This window comes from Triturus cristatus, chromosome 5_1 (assembly GCF_964204655.1).
Source record: "Triturus cristatus chromosome 5_1, aTriCri1.1, whole genome shotgun sequence".
In the NCBI taxonomy this organism is placed as follows: domain Eukaryota; kingdom Metazoa; phylum Chordata; class Amphibia; order Caudata; family Salamandridae; genus Triturus; species Triturus cristatus.
In genome coordinates, this window is record NC_140587.1 from 475,219,903 (window position 1) to 475,231,573 (window position 11,671).

General features: G+C 42.8%; 1 long non-coding RNA gene across 1 annotated transcript; it reads left to right on the top strand.

Annotated features, from left to right (window-relative positions):
* Positions 1–3,398: 3,398 nt before the first annotated feature.
* Positions 3,399–11,048, top strand: LOC146831084 (uncharacterized). Its single transcript, XR_014961110.1, has 4 exons — positions 3,399–3,601; positions 10,182–10,293; positions 10,755–10,815; positions 10,942–11,048. It is a non-coding gene; the product is annotated as an uncharacterized LOC146831084 (long non-coding RNA).
* The last annotated feature ends 623 nt before the right edge of the window (positions 11,049–11,671 follow it).

Here is an 11,671-nt window from a genome sequence, read left to right on the forward strand (position 1 = left end):
TTTCAGCAGCAATTTGAGCCTGATTTCTTAATTATCGATTATCTAAGAAATTGCAAGTTTTGGAATTTCTTAATAGTGATTGTGAATCAGGAATCAGTTCTTTCGTACATACCTATTTACGAGTCGCTATTTTAGTTTTTCATACATATGAATCTGTGTCCCATTTCTTTCTATATTGTAAGGATATAATATCCTTTCCTCTGTTTCTTTCTTCTTTCAGTATTTTTTTGGCATTATAACTCTCTGATTTTAAGTAGAAGTAGATGTCTGGAAAGAAAAAACATGACTATATTTAGGTTTTCCTTACATGCTACTAAATTATGTATGTTAACAATTCAAGTACCAACATAAACAGTTCTGTTACTGTGTGTCCTTGGCTGTTTCAGCATATACATCAGTGTGTGCCTGACTGTGTTATTATATGCATTAGAGTGTGCCTGGGTGTGTTAGTCTATGCATCAGTGTGTGCCTGGGTGTGCCAATGAATGCATCAGTGTGTGCCTGGGTGTGCCACTGTATGCATCAGTGTGTTCCTGGGTGTGTTAGTGCATTGATCAATGTGTGACTGAGTGTGTCAGTGTATGCATAAGTGTGCCATTAGGTGTGTAAATGTATCCATGAGTGTGTCCCTGGGTTTGTCAGTGTATCCATCACTGTCTTCTTCTGTGTGTTTGTGTATATATCAGTGTTTGTCTGTGTATACTACTATACTCATCAGAGTGTATCTGCGTTTGTCAGCATCTGCATCACTGTCTACCTGGGTGTGCATCAGTTCATGCCTGTGTGTCAGTGTATGCATAACTGTGTGCCTGGGTGTGTCAGTATATTCATCAGTCTTTGCACGGGTGTGTTAGCATATGCATTAGTGTGTGCCTACCTCTGTTAGTGAATGCATGTAAGTTTGCCTAAGTGTGCCAGGGTATGCATGAATGTATACCTGGGTATCCTGGTGTATGCATGAGTGTGTTCTTAGGTATGTCAGTGTATGGATAAGTGTATGTATGGGTGTGTCAGACTATGCATCAGCATATGTCTACCTAAGGGCTATCTAAACAGTGACCTATATGTGCAAAAAAGGAGTTAAAGGCTTGGCAAGCGATTTGACGTGCATACTCAACCTCAACCTGAAAGTGCAACTGCACACACATGCTTTGCAAAAGCAGGCTCGATACATGTTTAAAATGCCACTTGTTTCTATAGCTGACTTTGAGCCTTATTACGAGTTTGGTGGTCTGACCACCCTACAACGGCGTCAGCGTCATTCATGCCACCGCTGCGCTGGCGATCTTCCGCCCACCATATTATGAGTTCTGCTGTCTGAAATGCTGAGCATAGCCAAGGCAGTCTACCTTGTGGGACTGCAGTGGTCTGAAATGTTAGTGGTGCCTCCAGCGACGCTGCCAGGTCTGCGGTCCACCTGCCGAGTGTATTATGACTACACAATCATAGTGGCAGTCTCACAGCGGTGCTCAACAAACAGCGTTTACCCAGCGGCGGTTGACTGCCATGATACACGTCCCCAAAAAAAAAAATGAGTGACCATTGGATGGATTTCAAAAATACATACCTGATGTGCTTTGGCAAGTGGATATGCCTGCCAATCACACTATAAAACACACCCCATCCCTGACCAGCATCCTTTGCTTCCAAACTGGAGCTTTTTAGAGAAGGCATCCCTTTTAACATCTTCACATTTAACACTATCCACCACCTGTAATTTTTTTTGCACCTTTTTTCACCTTTTTTCCTTTATCACTTGTTTGTTCTTCATTCACATACTCAATTACTTTTTTGTTTTTTACAGCATACCTGCAAAGAAAAAATATAGCTTCATTGAGGAAGAATTGACAGTCATGGTGGATGTAATCATTAGAATAGAGCCACACATTTTTTGGTCCCAAATCCAGCATACTCCTCTCAGTATGAAATTAGAAATGTGGGACAGGATAGTCAACAGAGTGAATGCCGTTGGTACCACCCTGCACACACTGGGAGACATGAAGATGAGTTGGAACAACTTCAGGCTGAGGGTCCGTGCCAAGTACAAGAACCACCACTTGGTCACTCAGAGGACTAGCGGTGGCCCGCTGAATGCACTATTACAACTCTTTCCCTGGGAGGGGAAGGTCTAGGCCATCCTGCATACTGAGAGCATGTCAGGAATAGAGGTGGGCGTGGACTCTGGTAAGTTACACACAATATCACCATGCCCTGTTTGCTCTCAACAATTCTTTTTCTATTTTGTTCTCTATCTATTTTCCTAGCACGCAATAGGCAAAGTATCTGAGATCTTGGTTTGTCTGTGGCAATGTGTATTGGTGCATATAAGACCATATGATTCCACGTGTTGTAAAGCTATCTGTTGGTGCATTTCCATTGAATTATCTATTTAGGACCCATGATATGTGTAAAAATATAAATGTGTCATCCATCCCTAATGCATGTTGACAACAGCTATGGTATACTGGTTGTTTGGACGGAGGATGATACACCTGCTAGTACTCCTGTCTCAGCAACTCCAGATCCCTCCTCTGTCCGACCGAGGGGATGTCCACAGAAGCAGAGTATGGCAAGAAACCAACCACCCCCAGTCCGAGACCTACTCCCTAATGTAGTTATGTGTGTGCTACACAATCACTTTGTTGACTAATCCTGCTCACATTTCCATATCTGATGGGAGAGTATGTTGGAATTTGGACTCTACAATATACTCCACTACAATGGTTTCATCCACGATGATTGAAGACTTCACATTTTTGTTGTCACTATTTAATGTTTTCCTTGATTTCTTGGGCTCTTTCACTCAAATAAAAACTCATGTCGCTAAAGCATTGTCTCGTGTTGTAATTCACACATATAACATTGTGAATGTACTAACATGTGTGCCTTGAAATGCCAACATTAGGGACTTCTGGAAGCATGGATATGTTGTGTGTATAAAATGTAAAAATCAGGATCACTACCATGTCACAACAACACATACATAAATGTGTCTGGGCTCACAGCATCTTTACTCCACAATTCAAATCATGGGCTGGCATGATGTCAGACACATAAAAAATAAGACATATTTCAATTCTACTGGGTCAGTAATCACATAATCACTTGTAGACTCTCACAACATGGAAGGAGGTGATACATTGGACAATATCCCACACAATAGGCAACAACAAATTAGGTCTACATCATCACCTGGTGTTACCCGTCTGGCTTCCTGAACGCTGTCTCTATCCCCTATGAGTGCACTACAACTCCCATAAAGCTCTGTTTCTGAGGGAGGGGTTGTGTGCCTTCCCATGCTGCCTTGCGAGGAGGGTATAAGCCGATTGGAGGGTTTATATGGACGCCCTTCTCTATGTTCGGTACTTGGCTTACTGAAGTTTGGTGGACCACGCTTTGAGACCTGACCTAGAGCCAACTGAGCTTCCTTTTACTGAGCGCCTCGTGTTTCATCCTCCCATGCTCTGTTGGATTGCTTTGTTTTGAAACCCGTCATTTTCAAATTACCCTTTCCTTCATTTTTTGCTTCGTGTCCCTTCGTTCAAGAAAGTTGCTGAAGGTCTCCCTGTCCTCCCCGGAGTTTCATGGACCCCGCCCGCCTGTGAGTTTTGAGACACGCTGTACGCGCGCATTCCTGCCTCTTTCCCGGCATGAAAACGTAAGCGTTTACCTTTCCCTTGCTTACGTGTGTTTTCTTCCACGGCGTGAGGTCGCGTCGCATCTCCTGCCTCATTATCAAGTATTTTGGAAATACTCCGCTCCTTTTTGTGTTGGCATTTTTGTTATAAGGCGAGCAGGCTTTGGAATTACGCTCTGCCTTTTTGGACTTGAAAACCTTTTTTTTTTTTTAAAGGTAGCACAGTGCTCGCTCTCATTGGATCATGTTCTGAGCCTATTGTTGTATTCAAAACATGCGCCAGATCTGAACAGTTTTGAACTCCTGTTGTGATTTTCAACAAAACTTTTTTGAACCACTATTATAAAACAACAAAAGTCCTGATTATGTCCAAGCTAGATATCAACCCTGCTGCTGCCGACTTTGTGTCTTAAGCATACGTATGCCTTTGATTTTAGGGTATTTCTTTGCTGCTAAAGGACCTGCTTTTTATTTTCCTTGGAATTTACCTTGCTCATTTATTTGAGGAGACCTTTTTGTACAACGAAGCTCATCTGTGGCGCTTGTGTAAGTATGAGAGGGTACACAATCCTAAAAGCTAACTCTTGCTATATACTGCATCCTTGTTTAATCACCTGTAGGTAATATTGTCCCTGTCTCTTTTTGTCCTGTTTATTATTTTATATACTACAGTTCAGAGAATCGTGCTTCCTTCTACTCCCCTTCCTGAATTACTGACGCTACTGGTGTTTAAAAAAACGTGGTCCTGTGGTTGTCTCCTCTCTCCTAGGGAGTATTATTCCCTAGTCTGGTGTTTTGCTTACAGAAGGGTGGCTATACCTTTTGGGAGAGTTGGGGCTCTATCTTTGCTCCTGAGGATACTGGCCTTCGCTACTGCACTGGGAACAAGACCCGACACAAAGCCAAGCCCAAGTATACTTAAATCCCCGAGCGAAAAAGGATAAGGGAGCCACGTTTGATGTGCTCATGGATGGTTCCCTGTCTATTGAGTCGTCAGAAACAACTATGAAAGAACTAGCGGCAGCTGTAGTGAATTTGCAGTCCGAGCTTAGAGTTCTCAGAACGGAAAATCAACGTTTAGTATCAGAACTAGATATTTTGAAAACACAAAGGCAGGTAGAGGCTAGAGTAACTGAGGTTACGCCTAAATACAAGAAGAGTTACATACAACCTGCACACTTTCATGTTCCTCCTTCTTCCTCTGTTCCCTCTGCTGTGGGGGGTGGCACTCCTCCTGTTAATGTGACTGTTATATCTCCGTCCCCAACCCCCTTAGCTATGCCAGAAAGATTCAATGGGGATTGCAGTAAATACGGGTTTTTATGAGCCAATGTCACTTACAATTTCTGTGCCGAGCAGCTTCCTTTCCCGATGATGCAGCTAAGGTTGCATTTATTATCTCGTATCTGACTGGCAATGAAGTGCTTTGGGCAGTACCCTTGGTTGAGAATGATGACCCTGTCTTATATGATTTGTCACAATTCAAAGAGAGAATGAAAAGCCTTTTTGCCCGTCATTCATATATGCAGGCCAGAGATAACGAGTTACTGGGACTTAAACAAGGTTCCAATGACCTTTTGACATACATTACAACTTTCAATAGACTAATCGCTGAAACACATTGGCCTGAAGAAAAGAGAACTTCTCTCTTCTAGAGAGGCTTAAAAGACGAGTTGAAAGACATTTTATCCTAAATAGTTGACCCCCCTGAAGACTGTGCTTCATTTATAGATTTGGTAGTGAAATTGGATCACCGCCTCAACGAAAGAAGGGGTGAAAAGACTAAAGTAGAATATCCATGTTTTCTGTTGCCTGAAGTAGAGAAGAAAGAAGTGAAGGACAGTAGTGAACCCATGCAAATAGGGGGGGTTAGAGGTCCTTTAATGAGTGAGGAGCGTGAAAGACGGCGAAAACTCAACCTGTGTCTTTATTTTGGGAAAGGGGTTCATTTAGCCAGAGAGTGTCCCATCAAGCCTAAGACAGTCTTGAAGGCCCCTACAGTAAAGACTGGGGGCCCGATTCACAGAACTAACTTAAGACAAAATCCTAAACTTACTACCATTTTGGTATTTACAGAAGGCACTTACTCATTTTGGTATTCACAGAAGGCACTTACTCATTTCGGTATTCACAGAAGTTAGGAGTCCTAACTTTAGGACTCCTAAATGCCTTCTGTGAATACCGAAAGTCTTAAAATTAGGATTTTTCTCAGTTTAGTAGTAGTATAGTTAGGACTCCTAACTTTAGGACTCCTAAATGCCTTCTGTGAATACCGAAAGCCTTAAAATTAGGATTTTTCTCAGTTTAGTAGTAGTATAGTTAGGACTCCTAACTTTAGGACTCCTAAATGCCTTCTGTGAATACCGAAAGTCTTAAAATTAGGATTTTTCTCAATTTAGTAGTCCTAAATTTAGACTTAGGACTACTAAATTGAGAAAAATCCTAATTTTAAGATTTTCGGTATTCACAGAAGGCATTTAGGAGTCCTAAAGTTAGGAGTCCTAACTATACTACTACTAAACTGAGAAAAATCCTAATTTTAAGACTTTCGGTATTCACAGAAGGCATTTAGGAGTCCTAAAGTTAGGACTCCTAAATTCTGTGAATACCGAAATGAGTAAGTGCCTTCTGTGAATACCAAAATGAGTAAGTGCCTTCTGTGAATACCAAAATGAGTAAGTGCCTTCTGTGAATACCAAAATGGTAGTAAGTTTAGGATTTTGTCTTAAGTTAGTTCTGTGAATCGGGCCCATTGTATGCTACGCAAGCAGAAAACTAAAAGACTTGGAAAGAACTGAGATCAACCCTCCAAGTCCTTCTTTGTTACAGATCTCATAATTTTTAGCCCATCCTCTGAGTCTCGTGCCCAAACACTTCACCCTGAATGTGGTGTTGATTTTACCATCACAACACCCAAAGGCTATGCCCAAACTCTTGGATGCAGGGGCGACAGGTAATTTTTTAGATATCTCTTTGGCTAAGGCTCTTGGGATAGACTTCCGACCAAAATCTCAGCCTGAAAAAATAAGAGCAGTTGATGGCACTGAGTTATCATCAGGTTTACTTGCCTACCAAACCCCCGCTCTCACTGTGGTATGTGACAACGGACACTCAGAAGCCATCCAGTTCGATTTGATTGACACTCCTAATTTTGGTGCCATCCTAGGGGTACCTTGGTTACAGGTACATACCCCACACATTGATTGGGTCTCCCGAAGAGTAATCTTGCGATCCCATTATTGTATGGTGCATTGTTCTCAGGAAAACACTACTGGGCAATCCCCAATGTGTTGTGCTACAGAGAGTCCTGTAGCTTCCGTTCTACCTCAGCTAGATAATGATTACAAGGACTCGATTGATGAAGAAAAGGCGGTGGCCTTGCCCCGGCACCGAACCTTTGACTGTAGAATTGATTTGATTCCAGGGGCGGTTCTTCCCATCAATAGAATATACGCACTCACTGAGCCGGAAACAAAGTACCTTTACGAAAACCTTCAGGAAATGCTTAAAAAGGGTTCATCCGGCATTCCACTTCTCCAGTCTCCTCGCCTATTTTTTTTATTCCTAAAGGAGAAGGTGATCTAAGCACCTGCCTGGATTACCGCGCCCTCAATAAGGTTACTATAAAGAACAAGTACCCTCTTCCACTCATCTTTAACCTTCTGGATCAGGTGCGTAAAGCAAACATCTTCACCAAGCTAGACCTCCGGGGGGCTTATCATCTGATCCGCGTTAGAGAAGGAGATGAGTGGAAGATGGCCTTTCGCACCAAATTTGGACTCTATGAATACTGCGTAATGCCTTTTGGCTTATGCAGTGCCCCGGCTGTTTTTCAGTTTTTCGTTAATGAAATTTTGAGAGAATACCTTGACCTTTTTGTTTCCGTCTACATAGACGATATTCTGATTTACTCGCAATCCAAAGAGGAACATGTGCAACATGTTAAAACGATTCTCCAACGTCTCCAGGACAACCACCTCTTTGCCAAGCTCGATAAGTGTCTTTTTCATGCCACCAAAGTCGACTTCTTGGGGTTTATTATCTCCCCTGAAGGGATTCGTATGGATCCTTCTAAGGTATCTGCTATAACTTCCTGGCCTAGTCCTACTACCATAAAAGATATCCTTCCTCGGATTCGTCAACTTTTACAAAACGTTTATTGACCATTTTTCTGACCTCATCACCCCATCACAAGACTACTGAAAAAAGGGGTGTTGTTTGAGTGGGATGATGCAGCAGAACAAGCCTTCCATGCTCTTAAGACCAGATTTGTTTCCGCTCCCATCGTAAGGCATGCTGATAGTACTCAACCTTTCTATGTGGAAGCGGATGCTTCTCAGTTTGCTGTAATGGGGTTTTGTCTCAAAGAGACCCTACAAAGGGGAGTCTTCATCCGGTGGCATGTATTTCCAAAACTCTCTCTTCTGCCAAACAAAATTACACCATAGGTGAAAGAGAGTTGCTTGCCATAAAACTGACATTCCAGGAGTGGCGACATTATTTACTGGGTTCTCCACATGTCATAACCATATTTTCTGACCATCGGAACCTCCAGTTCTTTAAATCAGCAAAGGCCCTTACCCCGAGACAGATGAGATGGGTATCCTTCTTTAGCGAATATGATTTCATAATAACATTCCGCCCAGGAGTGAAACAAGGACGCGTTATCTCCTCTGGGAAAAGAGAAAAGACACATGATAGAAAATCCACCGCCCATCATCCCACAGCACAAGATAGCAGCGGTGGGAGATGTATGCAAAGACAGTGCCTTTTTTAAGTAACTGACTACTGAATATGCTTCACTCAGTCCTGATGAATGGTTATCCAACCCTCTGAACAAAATAGTAGACGGCTTGTACTATCATGAAGGTCGCTTGTACCTTCCTTCCGATGAACTACGCACCTTGATCATGAGTTGGTGTCATACCTTACCTATGGCAGGACATGCCGGGGGAGAAAAGACAATACAAATCTGTCAGAGATGGTTTTGGTGGAAGGGAATGACCCAGGACATCAGTAACTATGTTAAAGCCTGTCCCACCTGTGCAAGACAGAAATCCCTGCATTGCGCTCCCACTGGCCTGTTACATCTGTTACCCGTTCCCCATATACCCTGGTTTTCCATTAGCATGGATTTCATTACTGATTTGCCGGTTACTCAGGGGTTCAATACTATACTAGTGGTGGTAGATATGTTATCTGAGATGGCTCACTTTGCCCCTCTTAAAAAGCTACCCACGGCAAAGGAGCTCATAGATATATTCATACTACACATAGTGCAATTACATGGATTGCCCTCTATAATAGTGTCTGATAGAGACCCTCAATTTGTATCCAAGTTTTGGCAGGAGATGTGTAAGGTGTTAAAGATAGACCACCGTCTCTCTTCCTCTTATCACCCCCAAACAGATGGGCAAACCGAAAGAACAAATCAGACGTTGGAACAGTTTCTGCATTGTTTGTTAGCTACGGTTACAAGTGATCGGGTACAAGCCCTTCCCTTAGCTGAGTTTGCTTACAATAACTCTCTTCATTCAGCCACCCAGGTTTCTCCCTTTTTCTTTTCTTATGGATATCATCCTATCTGTTTACCATTTCACCTTCCTCTCTTTTTATCACAAATCCCTGCGGTCTCAGAACATCACACACATCTCACCACAATATGGATTCAGGCTAAACAGAAACTACAAGAGGCAAAGGAACACATGAAAGAACAGGCCGACAAACATAGACGCCCTGCGCCTGCATATGTTGTGGGGGATCAAGTGTGGTTAGCTACAAAAAATCTCAGTTAAGAAGTGCCTAGAAAACTGCAACCCCGCTACAAAGGCCCTTTTAAGGTTTCACAACCCATCGATCCTGTTGCCATCAAATTAGAATTACCATCTGAGTTCCAAATAAATCCTGTATTTCATACTTCTTTACTCAAGAAATATGAACCCCCTTCCTGTCCAGAACCTCCACCTCCCCCCCCTTACTATAGATGGAGAACAGGAGTTTGAAGTCAAAAGAATAGTGGATTCCTGCAGATATAAGGGCAAACTGCAGTATTTAGTAGACTGGGTGGGATACGCTCCAGAAGACAGATCATGGGAACCCGCTGAACAGGTACACACCCCTCTGTTAGTGAGAAGATTTCATGCCCTATACCCCTCTAAACCCCGACCAGTGAATAGATCATTAGGGGGGAGAACTGTTACCCGTCTGGCTTCCTCCACCCTTTCTCTATCCCTTAAGAGTGCACTACAACTCCCATAAAGCTCTGTGTTTGAGGGAGGGGTTGTGTGCCTTCCCATGCTGCCTTGCGAGGAGGGTATAAGCCGATTGGAGGGTTTATATGGACACCCTTCTCTATGTTCGGTACTTGGCTTACTGAAGTTTGGTGGACCAAGCCGTGCGACCTGACCTAGAGCTAACTGAGCTTCCTTTTCCTGAGCGCCTCGTGTTTCATCCTCCTATGTTCTGTTGGATTTCTTTGTTTTGAAACACGTCATTTTCAAATTACCCTTACCGTAATTTTTTGCTTCATGTCCCTTCATTCAAGGAAGTTGCTGAAGGTCTCCCTGTCCTCCCTGGAGTTTCATGGACCCCGCCCGCCTGTGAGCTTCAAGACGTGCTGTACGCGCGCATTCCTGTCTCTTTCCCGGCATGAAAACGTAAGCGTTTACCTTTCCCTTGCTTACGTGTGTTTTCTTCCGTGGTGTAAGGTCGCGTCACATCTCCTGCCTCATTATCCAGTATTTTGGAAATACTCAGCTCCTTTTTGTGTTGGCATTTTTGTTATAAGGCGAGCAGGCTTTGGAATTATGCTCTACCTTTTTGGACTTGAAAACCTTTTTTCTTTTAAAGCTAGCACCGTGCTCGCTAGCATTGGATCATGTTCTGAGCCTATTGTTGTATTCAAAAGACGTGCCAGATCTGAGCAGTTTTGAGCTCCTGTTGGGAGTTTCAACAAAACTTTATTGAACCACTATTATAAAACAACAAAAGTCCTGATTATGTCCAAGCTGGATATCAACCCTGCTGCTGCAGACTTTGTGTATTAGGCAGACGTATGCCTTTGATTTAAGGGTATTTCTTTGTATCTGCTGCTAAAGGACCTACTTTTTTTTTCTAGGAATTTGCTCATTTACTTGAGAAGACCTTTTGGTACAACGAAGCTCATCTGTGGCACTTGTGTAAGTATGTGAGGGTACACAATCCTAAAACCTAACTCTTGCTATATACTGCGCCCTTGTTTAATCACCTGTAGGTAATATTGTCCCTGTCTCTTTTTCTCCTGTTTATTATTTTATATGCTACAGTTCAGAGAATCGTGCTTCCTTCTACTCCCCTTCCTGAATTACTGGCGCTACTGGTGTTTAAAAAAACGTGGTCCTGTGGTTGTCTCCTCTCTCCTATGGGGTATTAGTCCCTAGTCTGGTGTTTTGCTTACAGAAGGGTGGCTATACCTTTTGGGAGAGTTGGGGCTCTATCTTCGGTCCTGAGCATACTGGCCTTCTCTACTGTACTGGGAACAAGACCCGACACCTGGTGCCATTTTGACCACCTCGCAAAAAGAATTCTACATCAAAGTAACAAAAGAACATAAGCATGTCAGTACAACAGTTTCTGACCACAGGGTTGCTTGCATCTGGTGAAATGTTACAAACAAATGTCAGTGATGTGCCACAAACAATTTGCACTACAATGATGAGACACAGCAAAACCTACATCCAGTTCATAGACAATAAGGAAATAGCCAATGTGAAGGCTGGATAGCATGATTTGAGCACAACACAACATTGCGTTGGATCACATGATGACACACATATTGGGACCAAACCACCACAAGGAACAAGTCCAATGGAAGCCAGGTAACTTCCATCATATCTCTGTGCAAGCTGTACACCCAAACTCTGGCACAGATTCCCAGGACCAATCCATGTCCACATCATACTTCTGAACAGCATCATATATTTGCTAATGTAATAACTCTGAAATATCCAAATGAAGATGACATGGTGAAGGTACCTTAAACACACCAACACAGAT